Below are 18,999 nucleotides of genomic sequence, written 5' to 3' on the forward strand. Positions count from 1 at the left end.
TTGGTTGTTTTGAAAAAGAAATCTAGTTTTTAAGACAATATTATAAAGTGTAGCAATACACTACTTGAAAATAATCTATTCCATAATTGTGGGTTGTTATTGAGCTTCCCAGAATTACGAAACATCTGAATTTGAAAAAAAAAAGTCATTCCACAAAACAATAATTTAGCTTGAGTCACTGATTTCAGTGAGTTTGATCATTTTTGAAAGAATATTATGTATTTGTGATTTTTTTTTGTGAAACATTCCAACATTTAAAAAAATCTATTGAATCATAAAAACACAATGTTGCTGTAAATAAAAATAATCTTAATCAGTGATTACAGATAATTGAGGAAATAAATCAGTCAATATTGCAATATTTACAGTAACATGTGTTTGAAAAAAAAGTAAGTCCACTAAACATAGACCCAAGAAGCAACAAGTTTCCGGAGTTCTACAAAAGCTCTTCAAGACGGCCAAAGCATAGTAGTTTGGACCGCGTAAGGATAAAACACTCTTAAGTAATCTTCTAAACTCTTTAGCCATGTCCGAAAAGCAGAGCTCTTGTAGAATTGCTGAAACTTTTTGCTATTTGAGATAAGATAGATTTCGAAGATACATTGGAACAAATTTTCACAATTTGCGTGGAATGAGTTTTCCCTGTCGCTGCAAAAATAAACAAGAAAGTAACATGGAATTCTTTTTGCTTTCAAACATAATTAAACCAGCAACACTGTACCCGTAAGTTCAAACATTTGGTGGCACGTCAACATGACATGGCGGTATGAGAAACCCGTGAGAAACTCTTCACACATCAAGTGCTGAAATGAAATTTTACGACCTAACCAATATAGACCCCCCCCCCTCCCCACTCCAAATCCCCACCCAAAACACACACATACACAGTGACCACCACCACCTAAGTGGCGGGTCCGTTATCAGCTTCCGTCCAATGGGCTGTAATAATTTTCACTGTTGTTGACACTGTAAACAGGCGGGCGGCTACAAGCAACTCCGGCTCATGTCGACTGGTCACCAGCACCACCGGGCATCGTCATAACTTCCCGGCCCGGGTGTGATCATCATTAGCCTTGGATTCCAGGACCCTGTCAGTGCCAGCTGCCCAGCCAGAGGGTCGGTCAGGTCATCGCGAGTTAGGTCCAGCGCACTTCCGCTTCGTTCCGCTAATCATCGTTTCTGTGTTGACGGACTCCGCGTATACAAAATTCACTTCTCTTTTATGCTTGAATAGCTTCCCGACCTCCCGAGTTTGTATGGAAAAAGTGGGTGGCTTTCACAAGGTTCTCTTGCGTGGCTAGGGTGACAAGATTTTTAAATATTAAACATTAAGATTTGTTTTTTCATTTTTAAATATTGAAAATAGTGTTGTTGATTTTAAAAATATCAAAAGATTTAAATTAACTTTACAAATTTGCAGATCAATTTGTTTTAATGGTAGTATTAGGCCTGTTTTGCAATCTCGTATCATTGTATTTTCCCTATTTATTTTTGAGGATAGTCATCAAGTACTGTTTTATTTTGCAAACCTCATTTTAAGCAAAATCTTCTACTTAGTCAGGTCACCCTAGCATCCACGTTGTCACAAAAAAAGCTCGCAATATAAATGGTAATAATCATTTCACACGCAGCTCACGGGTGGCCACTTGGTTCATAACTGTCCACGAAGGTGACGACGCTCAACGTCCACTTTGGCTAAATTGACTTTTCTGCTGTTGCTGCTTTTGGACGCTCCCTTCGCCGTTCCGTTTAACAATTTTAATTAAAATCGTGGGGAGCACGCCCGGCGCACGATGTCGAAAAATGGCGTCACTCACTCCCTCCTTCACCAACCACCCACCCCCAACAACAACAAAGATGACAAACTAGTTGACACGGCACGGGGTTTGCTTTTCTTCTGGCTGACCGACGAGGTGCAGTGACTACGGAAGCCCCTGGCGCTGGTCACTCAGGCAGGACGTTACGACGATGCAACACACAACCGACGGACGGAACGCCGAGTACTGCAGCAAGAATTGCAACCTGAAACGAAGCAGAGAAAGGGTAGAGAGAGAGAGCTGTTATTGCGAATTATTTTTGTTTGTTTTCGTAAACACGATATGCACAACAGTCAGTTTTTCTAATGACGGAATAATTATCAACACTCAAACGCTCGGGTAGTATTTTAACCTCTTTTTTTTTCTTAATCATCTCGTAACTTTTGGTAGAATTGACCAATGTGGATGCTTCCGCTTGCAAAAAGATCCAGATTTGTTTATATTTTTAAATGTTAGATGAGGGACAAATATGGTCCACTTTTACCGGAGATATTCCGGATTCCGTTGGGGTACCTCTCTCCTATATGGGGTTTTGGTCAATATAACAACCACTTTTTTACAGAACAATGCCGGAAATGATGCAAAACTTCAAGGTATCCCAGTCAAATCAATCCGAGTTCTGAAACGGAATCTAATTAGAATCGTATACAAATTCCGTTTCAAACGCAACAACCGGTTCCGTGTTCGAACCGGTTGTTGCGTTTGAAACGGAATTTGTATACGACTCTAATTAGATTCCGTTTCAAAATTCGAATTGATTTGACTGGGATCATTCTAATACAAGTGACGAATGACCTCTCTAGGTTAAAGTTACGTTAATAAAATAAACAACAACATTCTAATACATCATCCTGCAAAAATAATTGACATGGTTAAGTTCTACGGGGCTGGTACGACCTAGCCGGAGGTCAAGAAAATTCAAAATGGAGCGATTCGAAAAAATGAACTTCGTAATTCAATGCCCGTTTTACCCCACATTCCGTTGTCGTAGAGGGCTCATATAGGGCATGAGTTTATTTCATGCAAAACAAATAAACGTTGAATAAAATACATCCTCTTGCATCTACAGCTTTTAAATAGCGAAATCACATTTTCAGTTAAATTTAAAATACAAACAGGTTGAATTTTTCTTTATGTTAAAAAATAAGCTTAGCATTTCAAAAAGACCCATAACTTTTGTGTGTAACCTTAAACTCGAATGATAGTTTTTTTTCTCAAATGACAGTTTACATAAAGCGTCAAATGAGTCCAAAATTATTTTATTTGGATGTAAGTTTGTGTGGAGTATGGTAAAAAAGGCACTTTCAAGATTTTAATCAATGAGCTAAGGTGCTCAAAAGCCAGACTTCGGAGACAGAGATCAACTTTTGGTATGTGAGTCGGTCACGTTGGCTTTGGCCGAGTATGAGCATGACAGTGATTTTTCGCAAAAGTGTAGTTACATTGATAGATAGATTAATTATTAGGCCAACAAATTTCAGAAAATGTAGCATTTAGCATAAGTTGGCCACCACCGATAAAAAATTGCATATCGATTTAAGAGATAATACAGAAATAAAGATATGTTAAATTTTCTACAAGATTTATATCACAATTTTCTATCTCTTACAGTTTCCGGTATATTTGAAGAAGAGTACTTACGGTATTATAAACATGTAAATCGGCAAACATGTCAAGGGTTGGTATTGACACACACTCAAACTTTTTTTAAATTTGTTTTCAGGACATTAACATAAACATTTTGAACGATTATCAACATAAATTTGAAGGCATTTGATTGCATCATTTCCGAGATATGGCTATTTGAAGTAAGCAGTTTCAAAAAACGGGTGCCACGATATCTCAACACTGCTTCGACCAAATCGGCTCAAAGTGCAAGTGACTCATTAAACCGGTTAATAATATTTTTGTGTTTTTCATATTAAAAATCGTCCGCAAAATTTTAGAATCGGGCTTCATCATGCACACGGGATATGTCTTGAGCGTCTTCACTCCAAATTTCAGTCAATTTGGTCCATCCAATCTCGAGGTATCGTGGCACCCGTAAATCAACTCGGTGTTCCGAGAAAAACGCTAACAAAGTTTGAAAGTCCGCTTTGCGCTTGGCAGAACTTTAAACTTAAATCGTCTTCTATTCACTCTAAACATGACATATCTTCATGAACTTTCAGGAGTGATTAGAATTCATCTTTTTAAAGGATTTTATAAATATTTGGAAGTATGAAAAATTGTGATTTTCTACATATATGTAACCCCTTAACGATTTAATAAATTTTCGATACCCGCGTTAGTCGATAGATTTTTTAAATCTTGATCCAGCGCTTCTGTTTATAAACAAATACATTATTGTTTGATTCAATAAGGCAAACTAAAAAAAAGTGGTTCTACACCACTCCCCAGAATGACCCATTCCCCAGAAATATTTAGGACCTTAAAAAACATGTCACATTTTAGATTTGGCATAAGGCCATTTAGCATAACTCCGTTTAGCATAACGTAATTTGGCGTAATGGCGCATGTTGTTCAAGAAATCCCGAACGTAGTTGTAATCCTTTCTTCCAGGTAGCAGAATTTTGAGTCCATCAGCACACAAGCGAATGGAAGCTCGTAAAGCACCAGATTTGATAAACCCGGTCAGCCACTTTCGCACCGAATCCTATGACGCAGTTTTCACAAAATTGGGTGGCTCCTTGTCGCGTCGTTCAAATTTTTGCCTTCTGGCTCACGTCTACAGGGAGGGTAGCGAACTGATTTCCAGACGAAGTTTGAGCGTCCTTGCTCAAGCTGCCTGGCCTTGCAGGTAGCGCATCGGCATTCTTTAGCTTCCTCAAATCTACGGATCCTGCTGGTGAGGACAGTCACTTTTCTTGCCGTGAGGCATTTTTGCAAACATTCATTTTGGAAACATTCATTCCGTGTTCGAACCGGTTGTTGCGTTTGAAACGGAATTTGTGTACGATTCTAATTAGATTCCGTTTCATAATTCGGATTGAGTTAATTGGGTTATCACAATAAAGGCGAAATCTAAACACTCCACACTAAAAAAACGGATCACTTTTTGAAATTACATTTAATTTAATAGTTGTAAAAAACTTTTCTGGGGACTGAAGCATTCTGGCGAATGGATCATTCTGGGGAATGGGATTTTGGGGAATGGGAAAAAACCTTAATACGATGCCGGTGTGCTCTCTTGTACTAAGCTTGCTGAGATTCCTACTTAGTTAGTACAAGAGAGCACACGGGCATCGAATAGTAAAAGAGTCTCAACAAATAAAGGATAAAATCGGGTTTTAGGAGTGATTTCAAATTTTTGCTTTCAAAAAAAAATTACATTAAAAGCATCTAGCAAACTTCCGATCACGAGCATCGATGAGGATATTCACGAAATTTTCTGAATGCTACCGTTAAAACAAATTTATTTTCGTCCAACCACACTTCGGTTTCATCCCTACCACAACATACCAACCTCACACACACACAAACTTGTTACCCATCGTAATGCAAATGGGGGTGGTTAAATTCCTTTTCCCCTTTTCCTTCACTATAGCGGACAGCAAAAACTTTTCTGTCTTCCTCATTATCGTTGTGGTGCTCAAACCCGACAACGCCAGCCTACAAAAAAACGCAACCGACCAAGAGGAACTTGCGTTACACATTTAAAAAAAAATCACCTTAATTTGACTGATCAACACACGTTTTTTTAAGTATCATATAGTTTAAAAAACTTTCAGAGATACTCTTTCCCAAACCTCCGTTATTTCTAGTTTTGTCATTTTGTGTTACTAAGAAGAAGGTCAAGTACATGTGATGGCATTGGGGGATAAGTATTCACAATTATAGTAATTAGGAATCCAAGCACAGACGATCGATATCAATTATTTGTAGCACTGTGTAGCTCTGTATAGTTCAATCGTTTTTTGAAGTGAATTTCTCATAATATTCCAAGAATCTAATTCGAATATGATTAAATAATTAAACGCTTGTAAGTCCATTTATATCCCTTCCGCAGTCCACCCAATTGTGCAAATGCCAATATTTCAGCCCATTACCCCATAATTAGTCGTGCGATTGCTCACGTGTCAAGTACGCTATACAATAGGAACATTCATATGTTCGTTGACATCGTCGGTCTGTCTAGCAGAAATTCCACAGTGGAGTACGCAAAAGTGGGTTAATCCGTGTATCCCAACGACACCTTCCCCCTTCACCATCATCGGGACCCGACCGTCATCATCACCGTCGCCATCATCATCGCCAGCGTTGACATCGTGCTTAACCGCAAAAATTAAATTTGCTTTCAATTCAATAAGGATAGAGTGGAGGAGCCAGTTGGGGAGAGCGAGTACGAGCTCCCCACCGAGGATGGATACAAATTAATGCAGGATGTGGTTAAAGGTTAATGGAAAACCTCTAGGGAAAATGGCTTACCCCATCGTACATCGTGCTGTGCTGGCATAATGGAAAGTTGGTAATTGTGCGCTGCGGAGCACGGGTGTACCCCATTTGGCATAATGGACATTTGGCATAACGGGTTTTCAAGATGGACGTTTGGCATAATGGACGTTTGGCATAATTGGTCCAAGACATCAGGGACGTTTGGCATAATGGGCATTTGGCATAATGGACGTTTGGCATAATGGACGTTTGGCATAATTGGTCCAAGACATTAGGGACGTTTGGCATAATGGACATTTGGCATAATGGACGTTTGGCATAATTCGTTCAAAAACCATCAAGGACGTTTGGAATGATGGACGTTTGGCATAATTATTACTAGCTTGTTTTTTTGTTAAGTATTTGTCATTTTCACGAACGAAAATGTATATTTTTTACCTTTTTATATTACTTTAAGAGATTATCATTTTTTTCTATAAAAAAATAAGTATCTCTATATTTTTTCCCCAATAGTCTTTCTTTTCTTTTTGAATAATTCACAATAAATCTTTTCAATGAAATTTTGATATTTTTATTAAATAATTAATATAAAGAAGAAAATATCTCTTGTTAGCTTAAGATTTTTCCCCTTTCAATATAATTAGCATCTAAAAAAAACCCCAGAACTGGGCAGCACTCATCCGACACGAGACTAGCGGAAAGATTCACAGACACAGAGAACACAGTTCTAGATGACCGAGAGAATTATGCCCTCGAGTCCATTTTCAAGAAAAAGTTCATCCTTCAAAACAAAAAGTGTTCTCTACGGGAACTGAACCAGAGACCTTTAATAGACTAACTCAATGACTAAACTGCCTTGGCCACAGCAGCTTGGTGACACAAGAGTAGTCAGATTTCGATGTATGACTCTTGTTGCAGATTTACTGTGTTAATTAATTAAATTAATTGTTTTGCAGGTGTGAGTTGGTACCATTATTCTATCGAGTTTAGCATTGAGCTCTCTATAAATTTTGATGGAATTATACTCTCGATCCTGTATTTTGGTTGAATGGATGTCGATGTTGCTTTTCTTTATATATTTTGCAATTAAGTTTTTTTTATTCAATTTTCCCATCATTTTTTATATTTAACTTGAAGAAGGGAAATTCTCTTATAGATGTTGTCTTTAAACATTTATATAATTTCTGCACATTTTTTCTCTGTTGGTTTAATTTTTGCAATAAAGTTGTTTATGGAATTTTCCCTTCTTTTATTTATTCAATATTAATCTTAAGGAAGGGACAACTGCCCAAAAAAAATTAATGCTGATCAAATGTTATTTTTAAGAGAGGTAGGTGAAAAACATAAAAAATTTGCGATAGTCAAACATTTAAAGAGTGTCAAAATGTGAATCTTTAAATTTACTTTTCGTTCCATAAGTTTAATTTTATATAAATAAATATAAATGTTATAAAAAATTTCATAATCGAAGTTAATTGTCAAATATTCAAAAAGTATTGTTTTTAGAGATTTTCCCTTCTAAAAGTTGATTTTAAAATAAAAGAAGGGAAAATTTCATAACTCATTTGTCAAATATTTAAAGAAAGAAAAAATGTACAACCCTTATTAAGGATGAATATTAAAGAAGAAAAAATTGCATAGAAACAATGATTGCAAAATTTTGAAAAAAAAAACAAGCTGCACATTTTTTGAGAGATTTTACCTTATTTTAGCTTTAAAATAAAATAAGAGCAAATTGCTTTAAAAAATTGAAATGCATTTCGTTAAAGAAGAGCAAAATGTACATACATTCTTTAGGTTGAATTTGAAAAAGGAGGGAAAAGGGTTAACAGTATAAAATCTTTATTGCTAACTTTCAAAGACTGGCAAAACTTACATCACTTTGTTAGGTCGAATTTAAAATAAAAGAAGGAATAATTCAATACAAAAATTAGCTGCAAAATATTTCAAAAGAAGACAAATCTCAATATTATATATTTATGAAAAAAAAAATGCATTTTATATTTATGAAAAATTGCATTTTCAAGCTATATTGAGAAAAAAAAGGAAAAAAAAATACATCTATTGGGAGAAAATGACAAAGATACTAGATTTCTTGAAAACAAAAATCATTTTTAAAGTAAAGTTATCTGCTTAGAAAAGGAAAAAAATAGCTAGCATAAATTATGCCAAACGTCCATTATGCCAAACGTCCTTGATGGGTTTTGAACGAATTATGCCAAACGTCCATTATGCCAAATGTCCATTATGCCAAACGTCCCTGATGTCTTGGACCAATTATGCCTAACGTCCATTATGCCAAACGTCCATCTTGAAAACTCGTTATGCCAAATGTCCATTATGCCAAATGGGGTACACCCGCGGAGCACAGTGCTTGTTATGTTGGGAGGTAATTATGGGTCAGATATTTGGATATAATCCTTAATGGATGGGGGGGTTGTAATGTATGACAGGTTAAATATTAGATATTGTATCCAAAACGTACCCCAACTTTAGACAGCTGCCAAAATAACAGGATTTGTTTTAGGAACGAGATTTTTTCAGCGAAGTCATCTTAAGATGTCCCCTACACAACCCTTTCAACAGAATTCATTTTCATTGAGAAGAACCTGAGAAATTGTAAAATCCGTCAAAAATCACTTTGACCCAATCTCACCCCCAGACCCAATGTCACCCCCACTGACGGTATATAGGAAGTTTAAAAGAAAATACTTTTTACTTAAGAAATCATCAAAAATCAGCATAAACTCGGATCGTTTTGGACCCTTCGAAAAAATTGTATTAAATTTCCTACAAGAATTTCACACATGAACAATTTTGGACGAGATCCATGCCACCTGGCAGAAAAATACTGAAACAATGATTTTCGTCATACATTTTTGCGAGCTTTCCCATAAAAATTCCAATGATAAAAAGTGACTCTTAAATTTTAGCTGATTTAGCTCAAAATTGGCACAGATATTTATTTTTGTCTAAGGAACCGAGTCAGAGAATATCCCCGATGTCGATTTTTTTTTATTGTCACCCTACTGATGCTTGGAATAGTTTTACTAGAGCATCTGTCAACCTAAACCACAGCGCTTTCCATTACGCGCTGTAGTGCACCACAAATTTAGTTGTGTGAAAATCTGAACCGTACACCCACGTACGCAAAGAAGTTGCTCACATCAAAGCTTTTTGATATGTCACTCCCAGGAAACGAGTAGTTGCACGTGATCTGCCACCATCATCAAAGGATATATGCGTTGAAATAAAATTCCCATTCGAAATCATTTTTCATAACTATAATGTGAGTTTCATACAGTTTGAGTGACTCTAGCTTCGCAGTATATTCGTTAAATTAACATTTATATTAAAATGTACTCCTCAGGTCCATCATGTGTCCATCTGCATGCAGAAGACAGTTTAGAAATAATAATAATAATCTTCAACAGGGCGTGCATTCAAGGAATCACAATGCATGATGCTTGTCTGCACTAGATCATGATTGATTGATTTTGCCTCAATTGTGAACCTTTCTCTCAAGGAAAAACGGATCAGATTTATTTGATTTATGAGCGATGTGAAGGTTACTTGATTTTAGTTGCTGATTCTATTTTACACATCGGTTAAACTTTTTGTGTGATATCAACTTTGCTTTTCGGTGGTTCCTAATAAAATTTCTAGTTCAACATGAAATTTCAAATGAAATTTCAAAGCGGATTTGCAAATTTGTCCACGTTGTTTGCTAGAACAAAAAAGTGGAATAATTCGGCTGAGCTCCTAATTGAAAAAAATGGCATTGGGTTTTGTTTGGGAAAACCCTACTTTTGGATTTTGACACATATTATTTTTATTCATAATCACATAAAAATCCAAACAATACGACTGAAACTCTAAAACTTTTCCGAAAAAATATGTTGCATTCATGCTCCTGTCAAAAACTACAGAGTACAGAAAATTGGTCTAAAACGTGATTTTCGCGGATGCTCAACAAAAAAGGCGTCATCCATAAAGTATGTCACGCTTAAATCGGCCAAAATTACTCCCTCCGCCCTATGTCACACTTTGTCACGCTGGCTCTGACCCCCCTCGAAAAGTACGTCACGTTTGGATGTGTATGGTCTGAAATGTGCATCACATAAAAACAAACCCAATAAGGTACAATTAAGAATATTTCTGGGTAGTTTGCAAATTGTAAAAGCCATCCCGACCATCGTTTTTTTTCTCCGGCCGAAATCGGAGGGGAGGGGGTACAGTTGATATACAATCGTGTACAATCATTATTTTTCAAAAAATTGTAAGATTTGACTAAAAAATGAGAACCTTTTAACTAACCTGAACAAGCTAAAAAAGGCTCTAAACGCAGGGGAATGTATTTTGAATTAATTTCAGTTGATTGCACTGAAATTTTTATTGGAAATTTGAACTTTTTTCAAAACAAAATTATGCCTTAAAAATCACAATAAACATAATCCTTCCTAAGACATCCCAAGTAAGACACGTGGAGGTGAAAAAGGCAACAAAACTATTGAACCAAACACGAGGTTCAACGCAAACCATGCGCATTATGTAAATTTAATCAAAACGTAAGAGGCCTTTCTAACCGTTCTCATCCAAACACAATCCCTGGCAATCGATCATCTGAGGATTCAAGATTATACTTTCTTCTGCGATGCTGGTGGTGGTGCTTAGGTCATTTATCATTACATTTTTCCCATATCCCGCCGTCACTGAAACGGAAGACTAGCGCATCCCAAACAATGATGGAGGAAAATTCCTTCCTTTCATCATCGGTTTCTAAATTTTTCAAAACCTTTTTTTCAATTTTCCCCGAAATCCCTAATAGAAAAACCAGCACGAAATCACCCGATTCGCATGTGTTTTGCGAGTCTCTGATCTGACTGTTCAATTTTGAATGTTTCATGAGAATGGTTTTCGGTTTTCGCCGGAAAAGCTATCAAAGTTATTGTTCCTCTTTAGCTCCTGCTCTGTCAGAGAGAAGAAAAAAACATGACCAAAGGCAGCACCAGTTGATGGGTTTTTGGGCTAGATTTTTTCCACCCTTTTCGGCGTCAGTTGTTGCTCCGGCAACGCACACGTTTTACTACCTTATGGCGCCAGCCAGAAGTAATCGAGCGCCTCCAAACAAGTGTGTTTGTGTGGGAGGTTAGCTGAATGGTTTCGGGTAAAAAGGTCCAGGTATTTTGTTGCAATAAACCACCCTTCCCACCAAGGAAGAGGAAACCGGCTAGCCAAGCCAGCGACGAACGCGCTGGGATTTGCGGAAATAAAATGGGCGATCTGCTGCCGTGTTTTTTTTTTTTATTTTCGGGAAATGAAGCGAGATTTGCGCTAGAGCCGCTAGGCCTAAGAGGTTTGATTGATTTTTAAGACCCAGCTTTCAATGCTAGCAATAAGTTTGGAGATTTTGTTTTAAAAATCAATTTAACCTGTTTTTTGATGTTTTGCCTTTCGTGCAAAAGAAGTATTTGCAAAATCTTTCAAAATTCGTACAGCGGTTAGAGATCGTCCTAGAATAAAAACCAAAGATTTTTTTGATTCAAAATATTGTTTATTATTTGAATTAAATAACTTCTTTCAAAACTGAAGTAAAAGATTTGGGATTCCAGAGTCATTTGCTTGAAAAAGAGTATTGAGAGTAAAAGTGTACACCTAAGGGAAAAATATATCTCAAAATCTGCAACAGTGGATCATTTTTGCCCGCGTATAAACATGTCTAGTTGGTGGTTCAATCCTCGTTCTGTTAAGTTACATACATGTATATTGGCAAAAAAAATCAGATGTTAGTATGAGCACACACTTCAATTTTTTTCTAATTCTTTTTTCATTGCATTAAAATATACATTTTCACCTACTTTCAAAACAAATTTGAAGATATTTGGTTGCATCGTTGCCGAGATATAGCAATTTTAAATTAGCAGTTTCAAAAAACGGGTGCCACGATATCTCAACACTGTCTTGACCAAATCGGCTCAAAATTTTGGTGAAGACTCGTTAAACCGATTCCGTGTGCATGACGAAGCCCGATTTTCAAAAATTTATTTAAAAAAACGATAAAAATATGTTTGTGTTTTTTTTTATAAAAAAAACAGTTAGTTTTTGATTATTGTACTTTTTAAAAAAGCAAATTTTAAAAATTGGGCTTTGTCATGCACACGGGATACATCTTGAGAGTCTTCACCTCAAATTTCAGCCAATTTGGTCCATCCTTTCTCGAGATATCGTGGCACCCGTAAATCAACTCGGGGTTTAGAGAAAAAGGCCAACAAAGTTTGACAGCTCGCTTTGCGCATGGCAAAATTTTGAACTTAAATCGTCTCTTACTCAGTTTAATCATGAAATATCTTCATGAAACTTTCAGGAGTTGTTAATAATCATCTTTTGAGTGGATTTATCAAATAATCTGTTATATAAAATATTGTGATTTTCTACATATATGTAACCCCTTAAGGGTTTTTGTTTTGTGAAATACAACCAAAAAGCCGTCGGTAATGTCGATAATTGTCGGTAACGGGCAAAAATGTCATACCCCTATATCGCAATAAATGCATGAGGACAGTTTTCATGCAGATTCTGATATACTTTCATGCCGCCATGCATCACAATCCTGCGACCGCCGTTTGGGTGTAGGTAAAAGTTTATATGAGATTGTTGCTTAAACTCAATCTAAAAAATCAAATTGTTTGCTCTACAACATTGTCTACGAGAGATTGCGAGATTCCAACTCAAAAGTAGGTGTCCGAAGCAGGGCTTGCGAAATTTCGACTTTGTTTGTGATAGCTGACAGAGCACTCCAATCGTCTTCACCACGACAGCCTGATTCTTACATTCTGCTATCGTTCGTTTCACACACAAAGGAATGAGTGCTACGCAAAGTCACTCACACAATCATTGACTTCCCTCCAGGAGAAAAATCTGCTAGAGAGCAGTCGTTTGACATTCTACCGAGATTCCGAGCATCTCTCCAATGATAGCAATCATAAGATTTCTGTCACCACGCAGCATAGATTGTGTCACGTTCCCCAGAAAACCATTCCCCCGAATGTACCATTTCCCAAAAAACTATTCCCCAGAATGTACCATTTCCCAGAAAACCATTCCCCAGAAAAGTTTCTTTCTCGAAAAATCAAAGTAGTTTCAAATATTAGTTTGTTTGAAATTTCTTAGAAAATATAAAAATTAGACAAGGTTATTTTATCCATGCCAAGAAATTTTCTTTTTTTTTTTTTTTTGACAACAATTCTTGAGAAAATAATAGAAAATGTTAATTCGGCTTATGACTCGTTCTATTATTCTAAGAAATTTTCCCTTATTTTTCAGTCATGTTAAATTTGTTGTAGAAATGCCGAATAAATTGCAGCTTCTTTTTATTTCCGTGAATGCTATCTTTATTTTGCAAAGAAGAAAAATGTTTGATAAAATTAAAATATGATTATGGGTGTCATTGGTTTAATTCCATTTGACATATTGGACCTTTGGCATATTGCTCATTTTGCATGATGATTTAAATTTTCTAAATTTGATTTAAGGTGACAAAATTTAATTTATCATTTTTGGAAGAAGAAAACTCTCTTGACTTACAATAACAGACTAATTTTTCCTTCTTTAAAGGTCTCCTGACACAAATTGAATTTCACCTTCTTTAAAGAAGGGAAAACTGTCTTGACTTGTGATATCTGCTAACAGAAGTTGAATTTTCGCTTTAAAGTTTTTTTTCTTGTATTCTTTCTTGTTTCCATAAGGAAAAACTCTCTTGACTAGTGATAACAAATTTAAAAAGTTGTGTAAGTGGTCAAGTATTTTTTCCCTTACTTAAAGAAGGAAAAATTAAACCCGTGTCAGCAGTTATAATAACAAGGCTCCTCCCTTTTTAAGGTGAAATTCAACTTGTATCAGTCAGTAAAGTTTTTTTTCTTTAAAGAAGGGATAACTTTCTAGCCTTGTAATAACTGCTCACACAAGTTATTATTGCACTCGAGCGTAATATTTAAATCTTTATTTCTCGCATCACGTTCGAGATTTTTCGATCTAAATATTATGATCATAATTTGTCAATGGTATGTCAAAAAGTCAAATTAAAATTTTTTTCAAAATTTTCAAAAAAAAATCAAAAATAAAGAGAAAAAAAAATTTAAAATTAAAAAAATCAAGGATTACGAATTTTATTTTTTCAAGTTTTTTAAAAATTTGAAATTATGGAAATTTTGATTTTTTTTTGAAATTTTGGAAATTTTGTAAATTTTGGAAATTTAGGTAATTTTGAAAATTTCGTAAATTTTAAAAATTGTTTAAATTTTAGAAAATTTTAAAATTTTAGAAAATTTTAAAATTTTGGAAATTTTGGAAATTTTGGAAATTTTGGAAATTTTGGAAATTTTAAAAATTTTGGAAATTTTGAAAATTTTGGAAATTTTGGAAATTTTGGAAATTTTGGAAATTTTGGAAATTTTGGATTTTTTTTCTATTTTGGAAATAATTATAATCACCACGATAAATATTTCTGAGGAACGGTTCATTCTGGGGGATTGATTTCTGGGGAATGGTATTCGGGGGAATGGTTTTCTGGGGAACGTGACACAATCCGCAGCATACACTAGGAAGAGAGAGACAAAAACGAGAGAAAGAGCACGTTGTCTCGTTCGGGCGGCTGCTTGAGTGGTGCTCATTTTTCGTTCGTTTCGTCTTCGTGTTTACGTTCATCGACCGTCACCAAGCAATGACGGTCATGATAGGCGCTGCGTGTCAGCGATCAAATATCGTTTTGGGAATGATCGCTGACAGAAAGTTCTATCGAATATCGAGCAGTCCCGATCAGTGATAGATCCCTTTTCAAGCATTGGTCCGAAGCAATGCTTGAAATGGGGGTTATGTCACTGAATGGGGCTGCTCGATATTTGATAGTACTTTCCGTCAGCGATCGTAAGTTCCAACTCATTAAATAATAATCATGTTGAAAAATGCTTAATCACTTCGGAAAACACCAATCATGGGCCATACATAAGTGGTTTGCTCTGTATCTGACGTTAAGCAAGCAATGATTTCTCCCGTGGCTAATAGCTGCTAATTGATCTTATTACAACGAAACAAAGTGGGCAAGCAAAGTAAATTCATTTGCAGCCACCACCCCCACTAATCAATACCTCGTGCTGGTCGAGCTGATTACATCATATTGCATTTTCATGTTCACTTTGGCGCTCAATCAGAAACTCGATAAGGGTCCACCCTGCTGGGCCCCCTTGTCTTCTTGGGTTGGCCGTAATTTCTTCGATTCCCACGCAAACTTTATGGCGGTACAGCACGCAAAGGACTTCGGTGAAAGTGGAAACCTCCGGGCAGCTTTTTTTTCGGAAGGATGCCTCCTTTCAAAGCTTTCGATTGGGCTAGGAAAACAAATTGCCGGCATGCCGGGCTGGACTTCATCGTCATCGCCGAAAAAGTAAGCTGTCATGGATTCTAATGGTTCATCGATGAGTTTTGCGGGTAGGGTGGTTCCTTCCGAATTATTTTTATTTCACAAATTTTGAAAATATTGTTTGTCAATACATTTGTATATGCATTACTTATCACAGTTCAAATTATTAAAAATGGATAATATCATCCCTAACAACCATCAAAGGCGATTATATCGGATCACGTATCACCGTGTGACAGGCAAGGGTCTGTATGGTTTACAAGAAAGAAGAAAAAGAGTCAAACTGACAGCGTATACGCCACTTTCTTGTTGGTTGGTTATTTCACAACAGAAAAAGCAGACGACAACGTGGGTGGGCTTGGAAAAATTTGGACGGCTTTGGATTAGGTTTCACAAAAAAGGAGCAAAAAGTTTACACTTTAGTGTGTGGGAGTATGTGTAGTTACCGGTTTGACAAATGATGTGGGGAGTCGTGAGTTACTTAAAGCTACATAATTTTTGTTGTGATGGTTTTTGTTTTAATTTAGACAAAAAAAGTTTAATGGCAAATGTGTTTCCCCATAATTTTTGTTTAAACTAAAAAGAACCCAATTTAACTGAAAATAGCAAAAATGAACGCCACACATTCAAACATGGGTTCACATTGATATAGTTAACAGAAAAACAATAATTGTAATGGCCAAGCTTGAAAAATAGGATTTGATTTGTATTTATCTTTAAACAAACAATGTGTTCAATGTGTTCAATCAACCCATATTCCAAATAATAAAATGAAGCTTCCGTCAGGCACGTTTTTAAGACACAATGAAACCCGTAACGCACCCCTGCGGACAATGAAGACAAATCAAAATAAAATGGCAGTGATATTGGAACTGATGATAGATTTGAGCCAACTTGATTTTACACTGTTTGGAATTTAAAAAAATAGCATTGAAAATTTTACAAATTTGTCACATTTTTTCAAGTCAACATTGAAATGAAAAAAAAAAACATGGTAACATAACACCTGGAAATGAGCACATCTTTAGTGTCAGAAAAAGTGTGTAATTTTCCAACCAAAAGGTTAGAAATTTAACAAATTTCTGTTGTGATGCCACTTTTTCAGTCGAAATTGAGGTTTTATACCTTCCAAATAAAACCATTTTTTACTATGAAGGTTTTAACAGAATTTGGTTTTTGTGCTTTAAACCATTCAGGCCTAATGGGTCATGTATGACCCACAAATTGAAATTTCCAGAACTAGCAAATAATCTTCGTTAATGAATCATAAGAATAATTTTCCGATCATTAACTTAATTTTTATTTAATTCAAAGATATTTTGTTAGTTTGCAATATAGTTTGCAAGTAAGCACGACCTTCGATACTTCTATGATTTCTTCTCCGAAACTTTTATGAAATTGAAAATTAATTCAGTTGAAAATCGGCTCTTTTCACAAATGGTAATTAGAACCTGTTGAAAACTGCCCTGAAATTTGTTGGATTAACACCACGATATTTAGAATGGTTTTTCACCCAAGTTTGTATGGAGAATTCGGGCGGTTCGACGCTGTTGCATAGAAGCAAAAATTGCCTGCAACATGTGGGAGTAGCGAACAGCAGTAATTCTCGATACAAACTTTGGAGAAAACCCATTCTGCCCTGACTGAATATTTTTGAAAAAATCAAAGTGCACGTGTTTTAGGGGACTCCAAACATCATGCTTGCCCTCGAAATAAGCCTGCGCCGAAATTGTGTTGTTGGGTGTAATCAGTGAAACCAATTTTTGTCTAGAATTTTTAAAGGTTTTATAAACATATTAAACACAATAACAATAGCACAAATAGTTTCAGTTATGGTTTTGTTACTTTATTGTATTTTTTCAGAATTATACGGATGTTGTTTTTCGTCTGAGTGGAAAAACATTACCTTTTCTAGAGGTGGGCAAAACCGCTCTTTTTTAGGAGCCGCTCATTTTCGTTCGCTCATTAAAAAGAGCCGCTCTTTTGAACGGTTCTTTCGCTCTTTTTCAGAATATGGATGAAAAGGATATTTTTTAAGAATGGTATGATTTTTAAAGCTATTTCACATTGGAATTAGCTAGAAAAAAAAACAAAAAACGAGAAGATGCCTTTGAAAACCATAGGTCTTGGCGGTCTCTATGTCAACATTTGTACTCGAACCTAAACGTTCGAATAATTGAATGGTATCCAAACTTAAATCTAGGATTTTGGAGGAATTTCTGCTAACTTTAAAATTGTGTTAATTTCCGCCAAAATTGAACTAATGCTGATATTTTATTTAGTGAAAATATTCTGTTAACTCTATTCTTTATTCTGATTTGATCGATAAGTTCTATAAACGCTGCAAGAGGATTTAATTTTTTTTCCAAAATCTCTAAGCTATTTAGTAGAGTTTTGGTAGTAATTCATAAGTTCAAATTTAACACTACAACTTGTTGGAAATTCAATAAATTTTATTTATAACAAGTGTAAAAAATATTCCATAGTGAGCCGAGACCGGAGTTTAAAAAAGAACCGCGGTTCTTTTTTTGTGAGTCATGGTTCGTTCGCTCTTTTTAATGAATCGGCTCTTTGAGCGGCTCGCTCTTTTTTTTTGCCCACCTCTAACCTTTTCATAGACAAATATTTAGACGTTTCTTTATCAAGTAATCTAATTCTAACTCTAAGCTTATTTCATTCTAAGCCGATCAACATTATACAATGCACCGGAAAGACGCACAAACACGCACGTATACACAGACACGGCGCCCATCAGGAATCACAAACACAATGCGAGGAGAAAATCTGTTCAACCCCTGAAGCTGTTTTCCTTGTCTAAGCAAAGCTCGAGAGGGCACTTTGGAGCTTGCATGGCACGATGGGAAATACCGGCCCGCGACGACGACGTCGACAAACTCCGACGCCAACGTCAGACGGAGACGGGCAACATCAGCATCGTCAGGCAGAGTTCAAGGCTGTCATGTCGTCGCCATCGTGCTAACTTGTCGTACGTGCATTTTGGGCCAAATTGAGTTAAGAACGCCATTTTGTGCAGCACACAATGCCTCATCTTTTGACCTTCACAGATCCCCAAAATTCGATTTCAATCCTGAGATATTCAATGAAAACCAAAAAAGCTCCGAAAATTTTTGTCACTCTACATATGAAAGATGTTTCAATCCTGTCGTGCTATCTTGTCACTCCCTGAAAATTGATGTAATTGCGACAAAGGGCAAAGGGATTTCAGGTCAGGATGCGTTTGACGCACGTACAAGTTAGACTACCGTAAACATTTTTAATTATAACTCGGGACTCCAGCAACCAACTTCAACCAAATTTCGGGACAATGCACAGAATGGTCAGCCAAACAAAACGTGTTTGTTATCGTTTACA

At 36.0% G+C, this 18,999-nt stretch overlaps 1 protein-coding gene across 10 annotated transcripts in view; it reads right to left on the reverse strand.

Annotated features, from left to right (window-relative positions):
• LOC6047689 overlaps positions 1–18,999 on the reverse strand; it is a 228,695-nt gene that overhangs the window by 164,694 nt on the left and 45,002 nt on the right. For 2 of the 10 annotated variants that reach the window (XM_038254426.1, XM_038254435.1), the window contains exon 3: positions 1,841–2,022. The exons of 5 other annotated variants lie outside the window; for them this stretch is intronic. The gene's annotated coding sequence lies outside the window, so the exon portion shown is untranslated. Of the gene's footprint in view, positions 1–721; positions 817–884; positions 1,298–1,840; positions 2,023–18,999 lie in introns of those variants that run through there. 3 more of the 10 variants (XM_038254471.1, XM_038254446.1, XM_038254477.1) reach the window with 3 other exon arrangements.

Source organism: Culex quinquefasciatus, chromosome 1, assembly GCF_015732765.1.
Source record: "Culex quinquefasciatus strain JHB chromosome 1, VPISU_Cqui_1.0_pri_paternal, whole genome shotgun sequence".
In the NCBI taxonomy this organism is placed as follows: domain Eukaryota; kingdom Metazoa; phylum Arthropoda; class Insecta; order Diptera; family Culicidae; genus Culex; species Culex quinquefasciatus.